This window comes from Odontomachus brunneus, unplaced genomic scaffold (assembly GCF_010583005.1).
Source record: "Odontomachus brunneus isolate Ranch 3 - 2012 unplaced genomic scaffold, Obru_v1 Obru_scaffold_233, whole genome shotgun sequence".
NCBI classification, from domain to species: Eukaryota; Metazoa; Arthropoda; class Insecta; order Hymenoptera; family Formicidae; genus Odontomachus; species Odontomachus brunneus.
In genome coordinates, this window is record NW_022639683.1 from 104,508 (window position 1) to 129,759 (window position 25,252).

The 25,252-nt window shown below is 39.7% G+C and overlaps 1 protein-coding gene and 1 long non-coding RNA gene across 2 annotated transcripts in view; one reads left to right on the forward strand and one right to left on the reverse strand.

The window, feature by feature from the left end:
• Positions 1–25,252, reverse strand: part of LOC116852523 — a 301,076-nt gene that overhangs the window by 38,349 nt on the left and 237,475 nt on the right. The window lies entirely within an intron of this gene.
• Positions 2,165–25,252, forward strand: part of LOC116852524 — a 212,666-nt gene continuing 189,578 nt past the window's right edge. Inside the window, exons 1-2 of the long non-coding RNA XR_004379790.1 lie at positions 2,165–2,461; positions 19,822–19,860. This is a non-coding gene — a long non-coding RNA (uncharacterized LOC116852524). The remainder of the gene's footprint in view (positions 2,462–19,821; positions 19,861–25,252) is intronic.

The following is a 25,252-nucleotide window of genomic DNA, read 5'->3' on the forward strand; positions in this document are numbered from 1 at the left end:
CTCTCTCTCTCTCTCTCTCTCTCTCTCTCTCTCTCTCTCTCTCTCCTTCTTTTTTCCGACAGTTAATGAAACACAACATCGCGATTACTTTCACACATACTCTATCTCTCTTTCTCTCCTCTTCTAGTTGTGTAACGATCTAGACTGTATAAATAGACTTTACGTAAACCGCCTGGATCGTAGCACATTTTTTATTATTATGCTTTAATCTTGGTAATTGTAATTGCGCGGTAAAGTTGATGATCATAAACGATGCGCTTTTCGTGTCAACTTTGTTTCCCCGTCATCCGAGGTCGCGTGATCGTTTTATATCAGAGAAAGCGAGATTAAAAGAACGGCATATGTGTAAAAGCAGCACAGGAGTTCGAATGATACGAGAATATTTCTCACTTGCGTATTCATTGTATGTTTTAGGAGCCGTTTCTGGTTGTGGCGTGACCCCTCTGGTTGAACCGTCGGGACCCATCAAAGTAAGTTGAAACGAAACATATGCTACTTGAAAATTACCAGTTTGTGATATCTGTTAATTTCCGCGCGACGGGGCTAAAATAAATACAGGAAGTTCGTGCCATAAATTACATATGCTCAGACGTGCCGCTCGCTCGCCACTATCTCGAGCGGACACTCGGATAATCGCACAGGTACTCGCTACGGAAAGTGTCCTAGGTATTAATTAAATATTTAACTTGCACTCGCTGTTGGAGCCCGCGCGTGCGTGTGTGCACGTGAATGTGTGTATCCGGAAAGAGAGTTAACGTAACTGTTTGTATTTTTGGCTGAAAAATTAATTGCAAGTATCCGGACGGAAGCAACTGTGAAATATTAGTTCTCGATTACACCTTTTTTCCTTGGAATTTCGCGAATCTACTTGGCGAGAAAATCCAGAAACACCGAAATATTAATCTCGAATATAATAGGTTGCAAAAAAGTTTGTGAAATTTTTAGCCACTTTTTTATTAATAATAATTTATTAATAATTTTAGCCACTTTTTTAGTAATAATGAAATAATACACTATATGTTCAATTAAAGAGTTTATTCGCTTTAAAAAAATGCTTAAATTGTGTAAAAATTTAACGTAATATTTATCGTAGCCAAAGATATCTTTGTAGTAAGATTTCAGGAGATTTATTTGCATCGTTCGTGAGAAATTTAATTCCGCATATCATAATGTTGCAAATATAATCTTATGGTAGAAGCAATATAGATGATTATTATTCCAATGTAACTTGTGTAATGTAAAAAGTGTGTGTGTGTGTGATATCAATCAAACAAAAACCTTTCCATTAAAAATGTTACGTATTAAGAAACGCATTAAAGAAAGAAAAGTACTTATACGCTGTTTTTATATAATGGTCGATTGTAAGCTAAAAAACGACTGTTTTTACAGTTTAAATAACGTTGAATGGATGGCACAGTAATATTATGAAATTGGTATCAAATTAATATTTATTATTCAGATAGTGAAATATATGAAAATGTTATTATATTAAAATGTTATTATATTAAAATGTTATTATATTAAAAAATGTTATTATATTATAAAAACGTTATTATATTAATTTTGTTCGATAAATAGTGAATTTATGAGTAGCTCTTTTGTGATATGCTATTGAAAATACCCGGTGAATAAATTCCTTAAAGTAAATATCTGTCGTCGCGATTCACCACTTTTTTCTCTTTTAGATAATTGTCTGACTCATTTTCCAAGTTAATGATATATTGACGACGATTTAACGAATTTGCTCAGGTCTCTAACATGATTTCCGCAGTTTGAATAAGTCACGCTTGAATCCTTTCTCCGCGCATCAGCTGAGAAGACGAGTCCTTAAAGAGACACGAAACGTACATATCGCGTAACTGCGCGCACTCGGCCGTGCAATAGTGGAACCGTGTTCGCTGCAAATATTATTAATATTTACACATCGTGCACGCGTATGCGCTCGCGTATTCGTATGTAGATCACTACGCGAAGGGCCACCCGTTGTCTGATATTTCTATGAGAGAGCGTTTCCGCATTGTGCGACTTCCTCTCGCGAGGGTCGCATAGGAAAGTCTATAGGAAATTTATGGAAACGCGTCTGTGGACGCGCTATAGAATTTTACGTCTACGTCGCGCGTCGTTACGACTCCAAACAAGCCCTGAATAATGGATCCCACGCGATGTTTTCAATATTAAAGAGTTCCTGTCGGTCTCGTCGTTACCGGCCTTCGCATGCGAGTCAGTCGCTCTCGAGCGCTTCGTCCGGATATAACGCGCGCTCGAATTTTGAATACGTATATACATTCTGATATACAAACCGAGGAAAATCTGACGTACACTCCCGCGCGCGTTCTCTCACCGCGTCGGAGATATACCACGGGAATTTCGAGGGAATAGATCCGTGCGTGATCCGTTGGTCGCAACGGCGACTCCTCATCGTCGTCGTCGAGAAACGGCGCGCCAGCGGCTTCACCGACACGTACGTATCATTTCCGCGGTAACGCACGTCTTGTGACGAGGGATGTCGATAAGTGGATATTGCGAGGAACAGAGGGGAATCGAGGGAATCGAGAGAGGAAAACCTCCCGTGGGAGCACCATATACGACGCGTCACGTATATCCCTCTTCGATACGTACACTGTGACCAGTTTTTTTTCTCGTCTCTTCTTCCGTGTTCTCCTCCGCGGCGCGTCCATCTTACAGCGGTTCGGATTAATGACTGCATCGCCGCGTCCCGTCGATCATTGTCCGAGATTTCTTCTCTCTCGCGTCATTCTGTCGATCGACGTCAGCACGGCGCGCGGATCGACAGGTGCACGGTGATGTAATAAACAGCGTAATAATTTAGACGCAATCTGGCGAATTATTCGTTACGATGATAAAAACAAAATAAAGGGCAAGAGCCGGCTCGAAAAATCGTTGCGTCTGGGAAAATATTGTTGAAAAATGACTGTTTGCTTTGTCGGGTCGGTAGCTGTTAATTAGTTAATGCTGCTCTCCGAAAAACGCGACGTTTTAAAGCTGAGCAAACACGATTGTTAAGCAAACATTTTTCTTGCGAATTAACCGACGTTCGTTGATTTTGCCACTTTTTACCTTCTCTTTTTGCAATCGATACTTTTCGTATGTTCCTTCTTTCTCTTTTTTTTTTTTTTTTATTTTACACTCCTTCATTTCGGTCAACGCTCTTCCCCTTTATATGTACAAAATATAATGCCCTATTCGACGATTCTCTATACTTCGCGTAACGAGGTCGATATCAAAAGTGGACAGGCTCGTCGCGTCGTTAGTGAATTATACGTCCACGTGAAACGGTCCTAACGACGACAGCATCGTTAATGGATCCTTCTTCGAGTTCTGCTTTAGAACGATACGCCGTGCTGACCCGTGCACTCCGCGCTATGCGTGTGTATGTGCACGCACATACACACACGCGCATTCACACGAGCGCTAGGCGAGATGGAGGGATAATGGAGTATTCGAGATTTAAATTCTGTCAGGCTAACGAGGGGGACGCTTATTACACCCCGCGACATATACCGGTGGGATGAGAAGCGCGTTATTTTTTTCGGCACGCGCAAAGAGAATGAATAAATTCTGTGAATGGCGAGATGTCGTGATTAATATGGCCAATAAATAATTTAATAATTTTTACGGGGGACTGTAAAGTGTAGGCGACGCAACAACAAACTTGACGCAGTACCTTCAAAATATTATAATGTAACTTCCCAGCAAACACAGAATATAACTATTATATAACATAGAAATAACATGTAATATAACGGATGTTATATGTTATTAATGTTAAAGTTACATAATGTTAAAGTTACATATTTTCTTTTATAACTGCAATCTAACTGTGTTTTAAAACTGTTATAATTCTCTAATACTTACAGGTTATAATTGTATAACACCAACATAACTAAAATATAACAGATTATATAACAAGCGTTTATTCGCATTACATCTATGTTATATAGCATTCTTATATCTAGGTATCGGATCATTCGCTAGATGGCTTCCGTTTTCTCGCGTCTTTCTCATACATGAAATATGATGCATTAATATACAGGGTGTCCCGCGTAAGACGAACCAAAACAAAAATATAAGTAGAACACATAAAAGTGAACAAAAATTGTATAGGTTATTTTTCAAACAACCACGTAAAATTTCGAGATATTAATTAAAATAGTTGGACAAATTAGAACGCGCGATGCGACAGGCGGGACATATGGCTCGCAGCGGTCGACGAAGAAAATGGAAGAACGCATACATACACGGACGCACACACGGAGCTACTCATTTCAGTATGCCAAACGGCCCACCTCTCTGGCCTATAAGATAGGCCCGCGAGCAATCATCCATTTTCTTCGCCGGCCGCGGCGAGCCGTATGTCCCGCCTGCCGCGTCGCCGCGCTCTGATATGCTCAACTATTTTAATTAATATCTCGAAATTTTACGTGGTTGTTTGAAAAATGGCCTATATAATTTTTGTTCACTTTAATGTATTCTACTTATATTTTTCTTTTGGTCCGTTTTACGCGGAACACCCTGTATATATAAGAATGATGATCACAAAACGACACAACTTGTACTATGGAATCCACTTTTATATTAGTAAAGTGAAGTGGTACACTTTTTGATCAATGGAAATTACTGTTACAATAATCCCTTCCATTCGAATATGTACAGAGAGATGTAAATGAATAAATAAAAATAGCTCTAATAGCATAAAATGCTTGAGGACCAAACGCCTAGAATGGCTCTAGGATGATTCTGGAATATCTTGTGTTATTTGGGAGCTAATTAATTTAGAATGGCAAGATACTTTTATGCTATTATCTTTACTAAAAATATTTTTGATCGAAATATACAGGATGTCCCAATATAGCAGGCAGATGTCAGCGCGCGTCTTATATCGCTCTGACCCTACGTCTTGCCGCACCGCGCCGAGACGAGATGTAGGAGTGCAGTAATATAAGTATAGGCAATGGTGCGTTGTTTTTCCAATCACCGCGCGCTGACATCGGTGCGCTATATTAATTAGGCCGCGAGCGCTCCACCCTCAACCATTCAGCGTGCGTTTTTCCTTAATCTTTTACAATTAATTTCTCGCTTATTATTACGAATATCGCAAAACGGTATATGTATACCTTTTATATTCATCTCAACCCGTTCTACATTCCCACTTAATGTGATAAGGAGAATTTGGGACACTCTGTATAATTATGATATTTTTAGGACCATATTTTTACAAATTAATTGATAGTGATAGCTCGTAATCTCTGTGTACAATTAAATGCCTATGATTGCTGGGAAATAATAATTTACATTCCGGCTATATAACATTTCAGCAATATATATAACAGCCATATAACAGTAACCAATTATATTTCTGTTATATAATGCAACTTCGTAAGAGTGGGAAATTATAACTAACATGTATGTTATATGTAACAAACATGTTATATTGCACGTTACATTCCATTATATTACAACGATGTAACTGTTATATTATTGTGTTTGCTGGATTATCGTTACACTGAAAGTTTTGTCTTTGAAAATTAAATTGATCAGGGAAACTCGCGCACGTGATACAAATTTATTCGGAAAGAATTTTATGGTAAAAATTACTATGGAATTTTGCAACCTAATAATAAATTGACATTCTGCAGTAACCAATTATTCTTTCATCTTATATGTGCTACTTATATTTAAAAAATTAAATTATTAAACAGTGTTATCCAAAATCTGTTAATACTGAGAGAAAAATATCTGAAAAAATGGTTCAAACGTCTTTCTCCAATGTTTATAGTAAAACTGACTGTGTTTCCTTAACAAGATAAACTTTACTCACAATATACTTCTGCACTATCAGAAATATAGGAAAATTGGGAAAAATTTATATATGAAAGAAAAAATATACAATATTCTCTCCGTGTACATGTAATGAACTTTTTCACGGGCGCAATATGATACGACGCGATTTTTGGCAATAACAGGAGACATCTCGCCGGAAAGGGAACACGGCCGAAGTATAACGTGACACACACACAGATACACACACACACACACATATCGAAATATCCGGCGTAACGTTCGCGATGGAACGGCTCGCCATTTATTGAAACGGACGAGACGTCGGGTTCAAAATCGCCGTTGGAACGAACAGGAAGAGGGCGAGATTAAGCGTCGAGCGGCGGCAATCCTCGTCGATCCACGATTGTCTCGTTGCTCTCGGCGACGGGGTGAGGTGAGGGTACAACGGGCGACTCGTTTCGCACAAAAGCGTCTCGTTCTTGTGGCGGGCGAAATCAGTGCGATAGGCGCGCGGCCGGAAAATCGATGGCCGTATCGGCCGCGCGGGATACGCGCGGAATAAATCTTCCGTGTGCTGCTTTTTTTTCTTCCTTTTTCCTTTTTTTTTCGTCGCCCACCCACCGGTTGCGCGCATCCTATCGGGCGTTTTCCGGTCGCTCTCCTCCGCGCGAGTGTACAACCTTATCGGCCTTCCGTAAAAATTCATTGCTCGGTTCGAGCCCCGATAAGCAACGCGGATCGCTCAAGGATACTTTGCGAGCCGCTAGCTTTCTCTCTTTCTCTTCCTCTCTCTCTCTCTCTCTCTCTCTCTCTCTCTCACTTTTTTTTACGGCCGAGTTACGCGAGGTCTCTTTATGTCGTGTACACCGGGCTTTGCGAAAACGCTGGGCTTCGATTGCCAATTTTGGAGCTTTCAACGTTGAATATCGGAAATAGATTTTTGTCGACTCTCGAACGACTGCGTTTTCTGCGCAGAACGCACCGGTCGTCTTCTCTAAGCGCGAAAATATGTACTCATTGCCTCCTCTTATTAGGCATTCAATAACGAATGAATTCCTATTGTCGAATGAATTTTAGAGCAGCGGAAAATAAAGAGAGTCACTCTTTATAATTGTGATTGTATTGAAGCTGTGACACTGTTCTGTGTGGCGCACTGTCGTAAATAATTACGGAATTCATCCTAGAATCAACTCTAGAACCTTAAACATGGGTATGATTTTTCCAGACCAATTTTCCGAACATTACCGTCTTTAAGAACATGTGTTTTCTCTCTCTTGTTATAACTTTTTTCGTCATTTTTACAGAAGTTATGAGCAAATGAAAACGCGCTGGGTAAAATTTACGTAAACCCGCGTTCCGGGTTTACGTAACTTTTTCATGTTTAGGATTCTAGAGTTAAAGAGTATTGTACAGGGTGTCCTATGATGAACTATACATACTAAGAGAGCGTGTTCCTAGAGTCAATTCAAGCAGAAAACTTCCTATAAACATGGATGAAATAATAGTGACGTAAGTACAGGCGTTCAAAGCCAAGAACGCCTAGAGATTTGGTTTGCCTTCCTTAATCTTCTGAAAAATAAAATAAAGCCAAGATTGTGCGTGACTCATATATTTTACTTTGCATACTTAATCTATTATAATTTATCTCAATTACCGCGCATTACTCAAACATAGCTTCCTCGTCGACGTTTTATACGGCGAAATTAGAGCGGAGCCAATCGCGGGGAAACTATTAAACTCTTACGCGAGATATATATTACCGCAATCAGTGTTTTCTTTCCGTTCGCGGCAAATTGCTTATTCCTAGAGGTAAAGTCGTGCGGCGGAAAGTACTGCGTAGGCGAAGTTCCGAGGTCAGTTGCAATAAAGTTAACACAAATACTCGCTGAGTTAGGTAAAGTGTATTTGCATAACAAAAACTTGGAATTAAATGTGAAAGGAGGAGGAGTTCAGTACAGAGCAGCTCTTCGGTATCGAACAAGCGCAAAGTCGCTCAACGTGAAGTGTTGCCTGAGTTCATTGTTGTCGCTTGATATTTTTGTTGGTTATCGATATAATTCTGTTCATCGTACAGTAAACGTACAACTTATCTCGTAGTGGTTTATAACTCAAGAATCCGACACTATATTTAGACATATAAAATTTATAAACTGAATTATTCTTAATTATATATATTCATCATCCATTAAATTTGTATTTAATGGAGAACGCGTAGTGTGTCACATTTTTCCGCAGCAAAATATTTTGTTTCAAATTTATTTGGAAAATCTAGCGTCACTCGCATAATTCCAGAGGCAACTACCTTTTCCGCGATGGAGGGGCAGTAATATTAATCTTGATATAGATACTTTTCCCGCGTTTCGGCGGATTTCACCTCGGCAAATCTGGATTTATATTTACAGAACGAGGTGGTGAGGAAAAACAGCACGAGCTGCTGACTAAATACGATCTAAACGTGCCGTACACGCGCATTGACCTGCGACTCGACTCGACTCCGTCTTCCAGTGCCAAGCTCGGTTTTTCGGCGAAATTCCAAAAGTTTGTAGAAGAGAAAACTTTCGGTGTTTAATAGAAAAACTTTTTGAATTTACTCGCCACACTGTCGAAACGTTTCCTTAAATATGTGTGAAGTCATGGATAGAATAGAGAAAAAAGGAAAACGCGCAGAAATCCACGATCTGGTTTGTAGCTGAAAATAAATGATATAGATAAACGAGCGCGTGCGTATAAAAATAAATATTAACGTTTCAACCCCTCGGAAAGAAGCGCGTCGAAATTCCTTACGTCGCGATGATAGTCCTTTCAGTCGAAACTCGAGTTGTCGCTCGTGTAGAGTCTTCTCCTCGATGTGATAGCTCGCTCCGAGCGTATTATTCTTTGAGAGATCGTACTCGTCCGGGTAGAATGGATCTCACTTGTCGTCTTCCGGTGAATTGATTATCACGCCGCGGCTCCCGGCAGACGTACCCAACGAATTCTCCGCGAGCAACCGAGAAGAAGGACAGCTGTACGTTTACCCGAGGTGTTCAACGAGGCGCGAGGAGCTCGTTTCCAAAATCTATCAGGCTTCCGGATTGGAACGTAATTTCGCGGCAGCTTTCACCCGTAATGTGTGCATTTCGCGCGTGGCGGCGGTTGCTGCAGCCGTAAAGGTGACGTCTCAGCTAACGCAGGAACGCGTGTAATCCTCAGTCTCGTGAAATCATTTCGTGCGAAACTTTGTCGGTCTTGTCGTCTCAATCCCGACGTGTCGCCTCCTCTCGACGGCCAATTTTTAAAAACAAAACATAAGACGAATATCATTCCCTTATTAATTAACGTGGATTATATTTATAGAAGAATAAATGTACGATGAAACGTACTCGAGTTGAGCGTCAACACTCGAAACTGCTGTAATAATTGATTGAGCTCTGATTAACGGTGATTTTCACACTACGTGTGTGGCATACGCAATCCCTGCGCACAATGCGCCCGTTATTATCGTCCCGCAGAAACGAAAGTTGCGCGTATAACACCGCGATGATAAATACAGTTCAAGGTGCAATGCGGGCTGCATATATAAGCGTACTCCATCATGCTATATGTGTTATCAATCGAAGACAATGCGCTCGCGTAAAAGGCACACGCGGATCATTAGCATTCTCGCGCCAGAATCACGAGCGATGATAATATAATCAGCGCACGTGCGAGTGGGCCAATGCAATAATCAGACCGGACCTTCCTTCCGCGTTAACGAGCTCGAGATTCGTGATTTCGTGTTTACTTCCGGTCACGTGCGTCGGATCGCGGAATTTGCTGTCTCGGCTACGCACGTGCGAGCGTGCACGTGTGTTGTGTGCGTGTATGTGTGTGTATGTGTACAGCATGCGACAGAAACATACACGCCCACTGACCGTTGTACGGGCAGCTACGTGACGGAGTTTACGGCGTGTAGAATACGCAAGTGTGTATGTACAAATGAGTATTTGTATATTTGTGTTGGGTGTACAGGCCGCAATGGGGAATATTGCCGTGCAATATTGAGTGAATCTAATGAGGGGTACGCCCCCGTGCCGGTATTAATACTGCTAATCCAATTAGTTGATAATCTGCAGTGCTCAAATGTGACCAGGACTATTAATAGGAATCGGTTAACATGTCGTGGCGAAGAGTATTAGACCCGCTGGATTATCGCTTAGACGAGGCTAACACGGTCTCGTGGGAAAATGGAGAGACGAAGGATACTAAAGTCGTGTGTTCCACTGACGCGAGCAAGACAGGATATTGCGAGAAGCGTCGCGAAATTTCGGTTAAGTAAAACGCATTGAATCCCGCGCTAACTTCATAAGTTATCCGCCCTGTCACTTGGAATTAATTTCTCTCACCAGATCATTCATTAATTTCTACGCCCATGGAATTTAATTGAGTCTTGTTGTCGCAGAAATATATCGAGCTGTTTGATATTACTCAGAAGATCTCAGATGTTCTCGTTAAAAAAAAGTCCCATGTAATCAACTCTCGTTGAGACCGACGCAGCGAATATGATATGCTCGTCACGCGAATGTCCGACTGTTTAATTACTAGCTCATCGATAATGTGTATCGAAACAATGTATAATGGAATATTTATGACATATCTATAATAGTTACATCGGTGACCATTAAATTTAGACGTTCATATAATAATGATACATTTATTGTTTAGATATGAATTACATCTCGCGCGATACATGCTGCTCGCGCGATATTGATACTTGATTAATAACGTTAATAATTGCAAATTGTTTATACATGTAATGCACTCGGAGCAACGTATAAACAACGTTTGCAGTATTAATCCGCGGAATCTTGAATAATCCGGATTATTCCATTGTACACGGATTAGATTCTATTGCTGTCCATTTCGCTCTCGGAATTAATCGGATCTTTCAGTTTACCTAACACGCTTAACAAATCGAACATGTGTGATCGCGCACTCGTCCGATCCCGCCGTCCATGATGTCACATCATGACGTCGCGATCCCGTGGACAAGCAAGATATTAATAATTTCATTTCCCGTCCAATCACGGGATCCATTGCTTTTTCCTGCTCCACGGGCGCGCTATTTGTCATCGAGTCTCGTGATAGAAATTAAGAAGGCGACTTATTGTAACCCAGAGGGAGAAAGAAAGACGGCGGTGGTCGATCGATCGATCGGTCGGTCGGTCGGTCGGTCGGTTGGTTGGTCGGACACGTAATCAGGTTCGAGAAAAACAAGAGAATGCGGCCATTCAATACCGAATAAATTGTTTCCTAGTTGTCCCCGTGTAGATTGCTTTCGCCTCCCGAACAAAGAGGCGCGCCGTATTTTCTGATAAGAAGATTAACCGTTCTTTACATTCATTCCGGCCTCTATTACACCGAATTCACGGAATACGAAAATTGAGGTTCGCAATCGCGCTCCCCTCGCGTCTCGCGATCTCTCCCGCAGACTTTCCATGCGATGTTTACTTCATTCGACAATCAAACGTGAACGTCGTCTGAAACATCACTCTGTTACGTGCGCAACAAACGACATAACGTCGATATATCGTCGATTGTAAACTATATTCTTATTTGTACTTAACAATATAATCGCGCGACGTGCAATTATTGCGCTGTAAGTGTGACGTTTCCTCGATGCCGTTGGCGTTTTCTCCACTGATTCCTTGATTGGATCGAAATTGAGTTTTCCCGTGCGAACTTGCGCAATTTCCGCTGCAACTTCCGCGCCAAAAATTCACGTTTTTCACGAACCTTTTTACGCAAATAGCAACTTTCAGAACGTGGAGTTTTAACTTTGACGTTCGCTAATGAACTCGGAGACATCAGAGGGAAACTAACGCGCGCACACATCGCGCGCGACTCGACGCGCAAGAAATCGGAGCAAAGGTCGAAGGGACGGTTGCAAAAGAAAAAGAAAAAAAGAGGAAATCAAAGGCGGGATGAGCCGGGAAAAATCCATCTGCTTTATTTCGAGAGCGCGCCGCAGCTTAGACGGTAAAACGAAAAGGCACTTCTCGCGGAAGCGTTTCGAATTTTTCCCATCGACGAAAATACGATCAAAGCTGTCCTCGGCAAAAGAGGTCCCTCGAGATCTCACCCGAGAACACACCCGATCCTCGCACGATTCGCGATCTCCTCCACACCACCCGTCTTCACGTCTCCCTTCTAGCTGCTCTCGAGACGGTAATGAATTTTGAACGATCAGTTGTCTTTTTTCGGACGAGCTATCGGATTAGCGATCGGGGAGGCAGACGCCATACATGGACCGTGCTAGAGTTCCTAGAAGTAAAAGTCTAACTTGTGTTGTTAGTTTGATACAAAATGGAGCACTAGCTGTCACTTAAGTGATTCATGCATACATGTGGCCCGTTTTCTATTGTTCAACTAGCTGTTTAACTTTTAGAGCGTGTATTATCTAACGTTGAAAGGCAAAGGAACGAAAAAGAACTGATGTGCATTAGTTTAGATAGTTATTCAACAAAGAACAGTCCTACATATAGAATGCTAGATTATTCTTTCAATGACATCTTAATTAATATTCTCGAATTATTATCAAACGGATCATGCGTGTTCAAGAATTAAATTTTGTTGAAATTTTGTTTCAAAGATCATGGTGATGATAAATTGTAGAGATAATAGCAATGTGGTTATAACCTGTTATAACCACATTGCAAGAATTAAATTTTGTTGAAATTTTGTTTCAAAGATCATGGTGATGATAAATTGTAGAGATAATAGCAATGTGGTTATAACCTGTTATAACCACATTGCAAGAATTAAATTTTGTTGAAATTTTGTTTCAAAGATCATGGTGATGATAAATTGTAGAGATAATAGCAATGTGGTTATAACCTGTTATAACCACATTGCAAGAATTAAATTTTGTTGAAATTTTGTTTCAAAGATCATGGTGATGATAAATTGTAGAGATAATAGCAATGTGGTTATAACCTGTTATAACCTCAACTCCATCATCACTAAAAAAGATTTAGTTTCGTTTGATATTATGTGTTCATGTAATATACTTTCATCTACGATTTTTAGAATCATTTAACAAATATGAAATAATGTATCGTTACATTTATTTGTTCTTGAGTAAAACTGTGTTGCTATATATTTATCTCAATGATGTATATATATAGATCAATTCTGTTCGCAAAGTGAAGCCGGAAGTTGCCAGTTTAAAACAGAGTGAGAAAGTTGATTTGCCCCTAGTGCTTTCTCACTTTATCTTATTGACTATCAAAAAGGAGGGTCTATTTAATACTGCAAATACTTTAAAACATTAAATAAAGCAACGTGATTAATCCATTCGTCGCTCTGAATCACAACACTAAATGGAAATATGTACAGCACTAAACCTTATGCAAGAACTGTATTCCGTCATAGCAACCTAACCTAACCTTTTTCATATGACAGTGGAATGAGAACAGGATAAGAGCAATTGCTGTGATTATTTACACAGCATAAAATATTATAAATATCAATTTTATATCGAGATAAGTGAAATATACGGTTTTATTTTTTTAATTCTGCACTGCATTATATATCGCACTTACAGCTTGACAGCAGTCATATTCTTTCTGTACGATAGAATGAGAAAGCATTAGGGGCAAATCAACTTTCTCACTCTATTTTAAACTGCCAACTTCCGGCTTCACTCGCTGCTACGGCAGAAATATAGAAATGCTTGGTCTATATATATATTGATTTATCTTCAATGTTTCTGCTTTTCAATTATTCCGCGTACTCGGTCGTCACTGATTGGTCCTGCCATTTCGTATCAAACCAATGAAAAATAGGACAACATAGACTGTTTCTTCTAGGAACTCTAGATCGTGTGCGACGAGCCGTACGAGAGGACGCGATTCACCGAGATAAAATGGTATCGATTAAATCGAAGTGTCTAGCTAACGCGCCGAGTTGACTGGCTGACTGGCGCGTTCTTCTCGCTCCTCGGCTATATTTTATTGGACACGCCAGTCAATCTTCACGGATGTCGCGTTCGCGTAAGCGCGTTCCGTTCGGGAACACTTCGCGATGCTCGACGTGAACATTCCCGATCGCCGGCTAACGCCAGAAATGACGAAAGTCGCGCGACAGAAACAGGAACAATGACGGGACATGCGAGCGATATAAATGCGCTCGCGTATCCTCTATCTGGCTCGTAAAACTAGGTCGACTGCTTTATCCACCCGTTCGTATCGAAGCTATCGTGTTTATCGATGATTTCCCAACGGCGATCGGGAGGATCTCTAAATAATGGAAAGTATCGCGCTGTTTCATATTTCGGATCCTGTGCACATCGCATAATTCCTCGTCCACTTGTACGTTAACTTCTAATGTTATTCCGCACTTAAGTGCAGTTAGACTGCATTTTTCGTGGTATCTGCAATTTTGCATATTTTTCCCCTCAGAAATTATACTTGTGTGCCAAACTTTATGTGCACGTTGAAGTCGTTTCTAATTTCCTATACAGAAACATCGTTCAATATATCCCGGTAATAATCGCGTTCTACTTGTAAGTGGAACATACATCAATAGAAGATACATCAATCCTTTTACGTCCTTTTATTTCTATTTCATTTAAAAGATACATCAATGTATCTTTTAACTTCATATGTACTACGTTGAAATCAGTTTTAACTTTCCGCAGCAACATCACTCAACACATTCTGGTAATAATCGCGTTTCACTTCCAAGTCGTCACGAAAGGATACACGTCTTTTTATTTCCGGCGACATTTGGCGATATATTTTTAGCATCTCGTAATTTAAAAAATTATTATCAATACTCTGAAATTTTCCGCAAATATACTCTGTGTGTAAACAGATATTTTTCGACGGAATAAGACCAACCGCGCGCAGAGCGTGTATCTTGTTTCGCAGAGAAGTCGTCAACTTAATCCGGAAATCCTCTCTGTGCAAACGCACCGAGTTTTGCGCGCGCTTCAATCGATGTATCGTTACCTTCGGCTCCTCGGCGGGTCTAACAAGCGACGGTTAATAAAAACCGCCGTACTAAAGCGCGACGCTTCTCCGCGGATAGTCTCACGTACGCGCGGCTCGTAGGAGTCGACTTCCCCGCTGTTTATCGGCAGGATCTCCCAGCGGCGTTTTGATCCCGTCGCCAGGACTCCCGATGGACCGCGCGGAATGCCGATCGCTCGCGCTCTCGAAAATGCATGTAGTACATAGGTACGCGCGCGTGTAACCGGGAACGTATACGATTCCCGCGGGTCCGGTCGACGAGGTACACGGGAATCGTGCGCGCCATACACACATACACATCTCGCGAAGACGAGCCCCATGTTATATATAAAGTCGCGGTAATCGAACTCGCGAGTGTCGGAGACAATTTTCCCGCCGGCGTATCCACATATCGCATCCTGGAAGGACCTAAGCTCCTCTCCCACGACTCGGCGAATCGATACGCCGTTCGCCGTGGCCTGAATTTCTTTCTTCGTGTTCGACTCGGAGAACCGAGGCGTGCACCAGCATTATCTAGAGCTAATCTGAGTTAGCTCTAATTTTTTCTCCCCGCTTATCATGAAACTTTATTCTTCGACGGATCCCTCGTATCGAAAATGTACTCAATGTATCATCGAAGATCTGGAAATTATCGAGACATTGATTGTTTCTTCTAACAGAGTCGGCTGATTAAGTGTGCACACGTAAAAAGAAAAGATATAGTCCACGTAACTACAGATATCTAATGCTACAATTCTAAGTTTCGTAACTTGTTCTCGTAAAATTCGTCAGAACTTATGAGTAGATTCACAAGTCTATGCAATATCATATGTCGTACAATTACTCGTAAATATGTACGATTTCATGTAATTTACGATATTTACAAATGATTGTACGACATATGATATTGCATAGACTTGTAAATCTACTCATAAGTTCTGATGAATTTTACGAGAACAAATTACGAGACTTATGATTCTGCTTAGAATTGCATTAGTTGTGAGCAGCATAGTTGCATCACTCTAGTCATCTTTATGTGGTGGTAATGTGGTGGTAATGTGTAGAATTGATATGACTCACAAGGAAACCCACACAAGTGTCCGCCTTCGATTTTCATGAACTTGTAATATGTTGTGCTTTAAATCAAAATAACAGATACGTTTTTTATTATATTCCCTTTCGCAAGTTTAGGGGGTGAAATACCCCTTTGAAAAAAATCGGTTTCTTTCTTTCGAAGGGAATATAATGAAAACTATGAGATCGAAAAAAATATTTTGAATAAAAGTTGAATGGTTCGAAGAGTGCTTTACAGAAATTATTAAAAAAAAAATTTTTTTTTGTTAATATTATAATAATAAAAATCTTTTTCTATTTTTTCAAATAATTTCTGTACTAATATAAATACTCTTCACAAACCATTCAACTTTTATTCAAAATACTTTTTTCTATCTCTTATAGTTTTTATTATATTCCCTTCGAATGAAAGAAACCGATTTTATTCAAAGGGATATTTCACTCTCTAAACTTGCGAAAGGACACATATAATAAAAAACGTATCTGTTATTTTGATTTAAAGTACAACATATTACAAGTTCATAAAAATCGGAAGCGGATACTTGTGTGGGTTTTGTTGTCAGTTACTTTGATCTAGTTGATCCAAACAACTAGAAATTGGTTGTGGTGCAGCGCCAGTAACTCAACAACTGTTCTATGGTTGCAGCAACTATATAATTAGAGAGTATTTCGTATTTTACTATTATAAATCTGATGCACACAATCAGATTTATGAATGGAACAACCATACTGCTTTCTCCGTGTAGCAGCATTTTTTTACGGTGAGTTTTGCAACATATTTCGTATTCAATAGGAATATCTCCTGAGAATTGCTGAAAACAAATTCTTCCATTGAATACGGAATGCGAGACTCATCGAGAAAAAGTGTTGCAACCTTTAATCAGCCGACTGTACGCCGAAATATTACTTCACGCGAATTCCGAGATTCTTGTCGTAACACATCTTTCTTCCCGTGTATATCGATTTATTCAGAGCGCCTTGAGAAATCGATTGGTTAATCGATTCACAGGTAAAACGCACCTTATTATCAGGATGTATTGAGTAGTAATATATAGATAATTAAACACATATAATCTCGATGTGTACATAAAATTTGGTGCACTTAAGTGCAGCGATGCGACATTTTTTATTCACGAATACTATATGCATGTTAATAGCTGACGTAGGGGAAGTGAACGAAATCAATGAGTGGCTGTAGCTATTTGGGATATGAATGTTTGTCGGTCAAATGAGAGACGCGGCGACACTCGCAGGACTGAGAAAATGCGGGAGGGTGAAAGAAAGATACGTATTTTATATATATATATATATATATATATATATATGTGTGTACATATGTTCGTCGGGTTTTACGAGGCTCGTAAACGTAACGAAAAGCGACGTGCTCGCGGGCATTTTTCCGCCGACGATCCCGCGGGTATCGTGCGCCGCGGATCGATCGGCTAATTCTGTTGAGCGCCTGAATTCGATCTGACTCGTTCGGTGCGGTCGTGTTCGGCCTGCCGGGTCCCACAGGATCCTCTGGGGCCCTCCAGGATAAGAGCGGAGTTACGAGCACCGCAGCCCAAAACCGTGCTTTATACGAGGGGATTCTTTATTTCCGAGGAGGTAAAAAGATTATGGACGTAGCAACGCGTTTAGATTAGAGTGCTTCGTTATATTCCGTGGAAAGAGATGATTCCAGTGACCGTTAAAGGTTTATTAAAAAGCGAGTAGACTCGTCAGCCGTTTCACTTCGCGTTGAAGATCGCAGATTCGATACACGCGATCAGACTTTCCTCGTTTCTTTGAATTGTTCTACGAATCTCTAGAGATTAGTTCTCAAAAAGACATGATTTAAGCAAGAAGCGCCGCGCAGGTTTTTACGCGAATATCAATGATGTCTCAAGAGGATTCACGATGACTGTCGAGTATGAATGAAGGCGACCCTTTTACGGGAAGAGCTCTTCTACGGAGACTTGGAGTGCGTGTGCCTTCCGGCAAGGATCAGGGAGAATCGTGGGGCTGTGCTACGTTACGGTCGCGTCCCTTCCCGGTGGTCGCGTATAAGCTGCGAGAGGGTTTCTTCCAATAGTTCGAGGAGTCGTTTGACAGAGGTGTAGGCATATCCTGGGACAATCTAATTCTGAAAAGGCGCGAGAAAGTCTTAACTCCGTTCAATCTTCACCACGTCTCACGCGTATGATTCGTGATAGGTCCTTCAAAATGTGTTTCGACGTTATATACGACAGGCCGGGTATGAAATTCGCGGGGAATTCGAGAATTTGCGACATCCGCGACCGGCGAACGACTTTGGGAGGTTTCTACGGCGTCGCATATAGCGCGAATTCCCTCTCAAATAAGGACACGTATTTTATCGCGGGTCAAAATGCGTTACTCGTCGAGCGTAAAGTGCTCGTCGAGCGTAGAGTGCTCTTGGAAGGCCGCGCAATATTGCAAATGTGAAAAGAAAATACACGAAACATCGTATGTATAATGATATATTCTGCTTATTAATTAAAAAATCTATCGACATAAACAGGAAAGTATTATTTATACACATACGCATACGCGTTTATACGTGTACACAACAGTTTAGTTCGAAACAGTTATCAGAAGAGAACGCGTCTGACAAGAATAAAATGTCATATAATAGTGTTTCGGGGGATACCCTATGTAGAAATACAATCAACAAATACACGAGTCTTACGTGTGCTTTGTACCGACGGTTGCGCGACCTTTAGCGCAACCGAGCACTTGGTGGTTGAGTAGACAAAGAGCCATCATAATAGTCCGAGACGCGAGTGAGTAAGCACGTCGTGCGTTATTTTCTTACGCTAATCATAGCTGATGTTAGAGTAGAAAATTTATGGTTTTCGCGCCGCGATTATCCCGCTGTGACATCTCATCGTGAGTAGTGGGTGTGTAACGTGAAATCTAAAAGGTAACTACAGACAAAAAAGAATATTCTTGTCCGGAAAATATCTTTATTTTTGACATTTTAAAAATAAAATTAATGTTAAAATGAGATTATGTGACGCTGAACGAAGATAAATTAGTCTTCAATCAAGACGAATATAGTAAAATTAATATAATTATTTTCTCATAGAATATTACATTATTAATATTCTTGGTTATATATTATTAGTCTTCTAATCAAAACGAATATAATCAAATTAACACAATCATTTTCTCCTATATAAACAAGAATATCAATATTGTTAGTTATATATGAGAAAATGACTATGTTAATTTGACTACATTTGTCTTGATTGAAAACTATCTTTGCTCAACGCAATATAATCTCATTTTAATTATTTCAATCATTTTATTTTTATTTTGAAAATGTGAACAATAAAGATATTCTCCGAATAAAAATATTCTTTTTTTCTATGTATCATTTTTCTTGCGCTGAAAAAAATATTTTTATAACTGAAGTATTTGGTATACACGATCTGGTTGGCACATTACCATGTTTTTTACTTGTGTCAAGTAGAATGTATCAGTGAAAGAGCAAAACACACGGTGGTAATTAAATTTTTTTATTGCAGTTACCAAATATTTGATTTTAACCAAATTTCCGTTTCGACAATAAAATCCTTTTTTCAGTGTAGATTTAAATAGAAAATATAATTAGAACTCACCTCTCTCCTGTTTTTAATCTGTCTCAACTGAATATATAACCCCTTTACTACTGCAATACTAATCGGAAAAATCGTCTCACATTTCAAAGCAAGTAGAGCTTACGATTGTTCCAAAGATATTTCTTCCGGAGGATACGGATGCAATACCGGAGGATCCGGTTCAGACCGAGATCGGCTCGAAGGTATGTTTAGGATTTTTCGCATTTTACTATTTAACTCTTCGCAGAAGGAATTCGAGACATCAGAATGACATGAATTTTCATCGCAAAAAACTAATTTATTCGTATCTCTTTGTGTGAACTAGTTTGCTGAGCCAAGTTTAATTAACAAAATTCTATTTTTTGTTCCAGATTCAGGTAGCGGAACGTGGCCAGAATTGGAGACATTCGGTGAGTGAAAAAAATGAAAATAATGAAAATTTCTATTGATTGGTTTAGAATATCTTGTTAAGGATCAATGCAATTTATTTTATTTGTAAATTATTGCATGTATGTGTGTCCAATGAAATGCACTGTTCGAAACAAGAGATCGCTTCTTTGAGTATTTACATTAATTAGTAAATATATTTGAAAAAATATCGAATATTTAAAATCTTTAAAATCATTGGAAAGTAAATTTACATAAATATTTTAGATTTACTTCCAATTATTTTTCAGTTTAATTAGACATTTTAGATTCTTCTATTTAGTTCAAGCAAATAGATTTATTCAAGATTACACTCATTCAATACGACTCCTAATTTTTTCGAACAATGTATATTTTTTTTATGTACACAATTTACGACTCTATCATGTGGTTTAATACGCATCATAATTGCGCTACTGCAAGCGGATAACTTCGCTCGCGTTGACGAAATTTGCAATTGTCGCGATTATTAATTTTTTAAATCTCTTATACCCGCATTTACATTGATATCCCGTTCGTTAAAGAGACAGAAATTTCGTCGAGATCATATTTCGTTCATGTACGCGTTGATAGATTTCCCGACAGACGCGATTTTTAATTTCCAATTTTTTATACTTTAGCATTCGCAATTATGTCTTTAGAAAAATACACGGATTTTTTTCAAGTAAATCCGTATTTCGGAAGTGGATTTTTGCAGGTACGTTGCGGAACAGTCTCCGCAAAGTTCGGCAAAATTATTAGCAAATCCGGGATATGTATATTTACACTATTTATTTTAAAAATTATATATAACTCTCGCAAAACGAGAAAAACATTTTTCGACAAACGTAATTACTAAGTAGACTTTCTTCCTCCCACGATTTTGTCGAAAGCGACGCGATCTTCACAACGTTATGCACGCGAACCGTGAGTACGTTTTCTCGACATACCTTTATTTTTACATTTTTTATTACGTCGGGAAATACCGTTAAAATTATCACGCCGCGAATGCAGTGCATTGAAGTGAATAAAGAGGAATCGACTCCGGGACGACGAGTGAATATTGCGGAGGAGGCTGGGTGCTGAGGAAGCAGGACATTGGACGACTGAGAAGTAATACAGTTTGAGATGCATTCATACTCGGACGTCGCGGGATATCAATACGAAATGGTGAGTGCCCAACCAGACGCTCACAAAGCGCTTATTACGTAATGCATGAGTAGACATAAATTGCATTGATCTCTGACGATAAAGGTAGATTAGCAATTACATGTTTGTTGTTTACAATTTCTGCTCTCTCATTCGCATAATTTAATATAAAAGTACATTATTTTATACATTTAACATATTTTATACAAAGGCAATCTCTGCGATTTAATTGAAGTCGAACATTTTTACACAAAAATGCGAAAATCACGATAACATCGCGTACCTATCGCGTATATTTTCATGCCCAATATGTAATCACGCGTGTACCTCTATCAATATCTCGTTCGTTATTGAGTATTCGTAACATCGCAAACACCTTATTATTCAAATAGATATTATAAATGATATAATTTTTTTACATGAGGTAATGGACGAACTATTTAAATGTTCATTAACCCAAGCTTGAGCTAAGCTTAAATTTTTATTATCAGCGTTAAGCTATAATTTATAATTAGCGTTAAAGCTAAGCTTTAAATAATTCTTACATGTTGCAACAATATGTTACAATATAACACGATAGCTTTCGAATATTCATGTACATATACATAAACATGTGAGAACAGAAATTAGAGGAGCATTGCACGGCAATAATTTTCATAATTTTAGACATCGTCAGCTGAAAGTATAATATATCATTCGACGAGTCGTTCCGAATCGAACCGAGGAAATTATTTGAAATTGTCGGAAACTTTGGCACGGCTTTGGAGAGCGATTCTTTTGAAAAATGGCCAAAACTTGTCCGCGTAGGAGCGTAATAATAAAGAAAGACTATTACCATCTCTCGCTAGTCGCTGAAAAAGCGTCGTATCATTCAAATATGGGCTCGCATTAAATTCCCATCTCGCCGATGCCAGCCGCCCCGTATATCATACCGCATTAAAAAAAAAAGAAAGGGAAAGAAAAAAGAGCAGGAGGGAGGGAGGGGAAAAAAGAAGCACGAGCGGCGTCGGATACGAGCCATTACGAGCAAAAAGAGTGGCGTCTGGGCGGTTTTCAGCGCGGCCATATGTCACTATATCGACCGGGATTGCAGTTTCGCTTCGTATGTTAATAAAAAGGCACGCAACCAGCCATTGTGTCGGCCGGCTTTGCCGAACAATGCCGGTAACTTACGGCCGATCCATCGCTCTGCGCGATGGAAAAAAATCTTGTCGCCGCTTTTTCCGCCGTACGAACGATACCGTCTTCCCCATCTCGCGCCAATCGTAAATTCCGATCATTTTTTCCTCTCCCAAGTTATGTCAAGTGGCGCGCAATCGCGAAATAAAATATAACAGGCACGGATCGACGGGACGCTTGTTGTAGTAACGCGCTCGTTGTAATTCACGATCGATCGATGAAATATAAAAAAATATCCCCACATTCCGCACATTACTTTCTTGTTCTGTCTGTGAAACCGCATCAACGCTTGTCTCATTTCCTTGAAATCGTAAATTTGAAATATTCGCGATGCTATGCCGCGGTAGCACGATTGTGAAATAAAATCGCCAACTGAGAGTAGAGTGCAGTGTAAAAAAGGAGAAACTTATCGGAACCGTGTCGTCAACTTTGTACATTTCGTTCATTCGCTCGCACGAGGCGAGTTGAAGAAAATTTACATCAATTGTACGGGAGAAAGAGGAGGCACAGATAAAAAGCGCAATGAAAACTTTCCGCGAGAAAGCTTCCTTTACTATTGGAAGAATAAACCGCCTCTGTAGTAAACTCACGTAAACATATATACTGTTTGCACACACATTCATATGCACGTTACCGGTAATTAAATTGACGCAGAGTATCTAACACCGCGGTAAAGCAATAAGTACTCACTAAAATACGCAAGTAACGCGTGCGTTTATCAGCGGGTGGAACTCTTACCTATCGTTATTAATTAGCCATAGTTATGCAAAAATGGCTCAACTCACAAAATTATGATTTTTGAATTTTTTTTTACTAATAAGTAGTCCATATGTCTTTATGTGTAAAACAAAAAACATTCAAGTCTCATGGACGCTTAAAAACAGTTTTCTACTCTCTCTCCTTCTCTCCCCCTCTCCCTTTTTTTCTCCTTCTCTCTTCCTCCTTCTCTCTCTCTCTTTCTCTCTCCTAATTGCGTCTTTTTTACCATTTTTTTTAAAGAGTTAAGCTTGTCAATGAATATTCCTAAAGAAAACAAAATTGACCATTGCGAAGAACCTCAATGCTATCTTTATACTTTCTAAATCATGTATCAAACTTTCATTTTCATGTTTTTTCGAAACGTACTTCATGTTGTTGTACTTCATTCTTGCATGACTACGGTCATTTGCTGTTCACTCGCGTTACAACATTTGTTTAACGTGCGCACGATTTTGTAGAGAATAGAACATGTTCCTATTTTGCTCTCTTCGTAACTTCAAGTGACGCTCGACATCACCACGTCGTGCAATTTCTGTCTCCATTTTTCGCAAAGTCTTCTGCGCGATTAACCGAGCTGGTGGGTGAAGTTTAGCACAACGCTTTTCGTGACAGACAGACAGACAGGGAGAAAGAGAGAGAAAGAGAGAGAGAAAGAGAGAGAGAAAGAGAGAGAGAAAGAGAGAGAGACAGCAGAAATGCCTAGCGATATTAAATGAAGGAATGTAGTTTTTTCACGATTAGAGAATAATTGAAAACCGGCTGTTGCAATTGTCCGACGTGTCGCAATCCCGATGTTGGTCCCGGCGAGGCTTAATCGACCCGCATACAAAACGTGGCCGATGCTGTGAGCAATTTGTGTCGTTTTTCTCGAGGCGCAGTCCGTTCTAATTTACAGCAACGCCCGCGACAATCAAAGTGCCGAGTGCTCCAGGCGAAAGGAGGGAAATGTACTTTGTCCGCCGCTTTGTTGACGGTTCAACGGAGATTTGCTTTGGCTCTGACGACGATGTCGGCGACAACGACGACGACGACGACGACGACGATGACGACGACGACGACGACTATAGCGATCAATTTGATGCGAAATTACGCTTTTCTGAGAAACACATTTTGCACATTGCACGACAATCTTTTATGCCAAGCCTGCCTCAGTAAACCGTCCGTTCTGTTTTTCTTCCGCCGATTGTTCGGCGAATATTGCTACGCTTCGCGTTGTCCCCGTAACGTGTTCCCCTTTCAGCATTAATATTTTGCAGTTGCGAGCATAATGAAGCGAGAAATTGCGTGTACTATTCCCCCGCGACACATGCGGATCGCGATAAAGTGAAAAAAATTTCAACTTCGAAATTGCGTTGGGTATTCGCGACGGAGAAATAACTAAGCTCAGCCTCGGGAATGCAAATGTGAGTAACAAAATTATTCTTCGTTTCTCATTCCAAGCTAACTTCAGCAGCGAAGGATTTTCGGCGAGCGTGCTCGTCATAAAATCTTTAATCTTGACAATTGCGAAGGAATATGAGGTAAAACTACCAATGCCCGAACATCTACCTAATTTTGGACATTCTTACTGTTTTGATCTTTAAATAAAAACATTTAAACTTTCAAATAAAATATATATGCAGGGATTGAGTATACATACATACATTCTATGTACTTCTGAGTATATATACATACATTCTATGTTAAAAGTTTAAATATTCGTATTTAAAGATAATAAGAATTAGGTATTCAAAAACAATGAGAATTGGGTACGGTTCAGGATTAAGTACGTCCAGGAATTGGTGCTTTTACCTTAACGATTTCTAGTCGATTCCATTTTCTTTTCAAGTCAAATCAGCTCCCCAAATTGATCAAAGGACATTGCGCGCGTTTCGGCCCGTTGCGCCACCCTGTATACTTTAATGAGCAAGGCCACACCGACTACTCGGGATATTGGTTTAGCATATTATCTCGCAGCTCGCTCACGGAGGGAATTTAAATTAAAAATTAAATTTAACTGTAATGCGCGAGAGAACATAAAATTATTGTGGCATGATAAAAAATTTGTTAGTAATTAGGATCTTACCACATGTAGTCATCAACGTGATGCTGAACCCACACACCCCGTGTGAGAGAGAGAGTCCAAAAAAATAAATTTAAATTTATTTCACATAAATTCTCCGACCTGTCTCGTGAAGAAGTGAAGTCCCAATTCTTACTTTCCCAATTCGGTCTAAATTCGGCAAAGGTGATTTATCAATGTTATATATTATACGGGAAAGTATGTTATGTCAATACTCGTTTTTTTTATCACAAACAAAACTCAGAGGT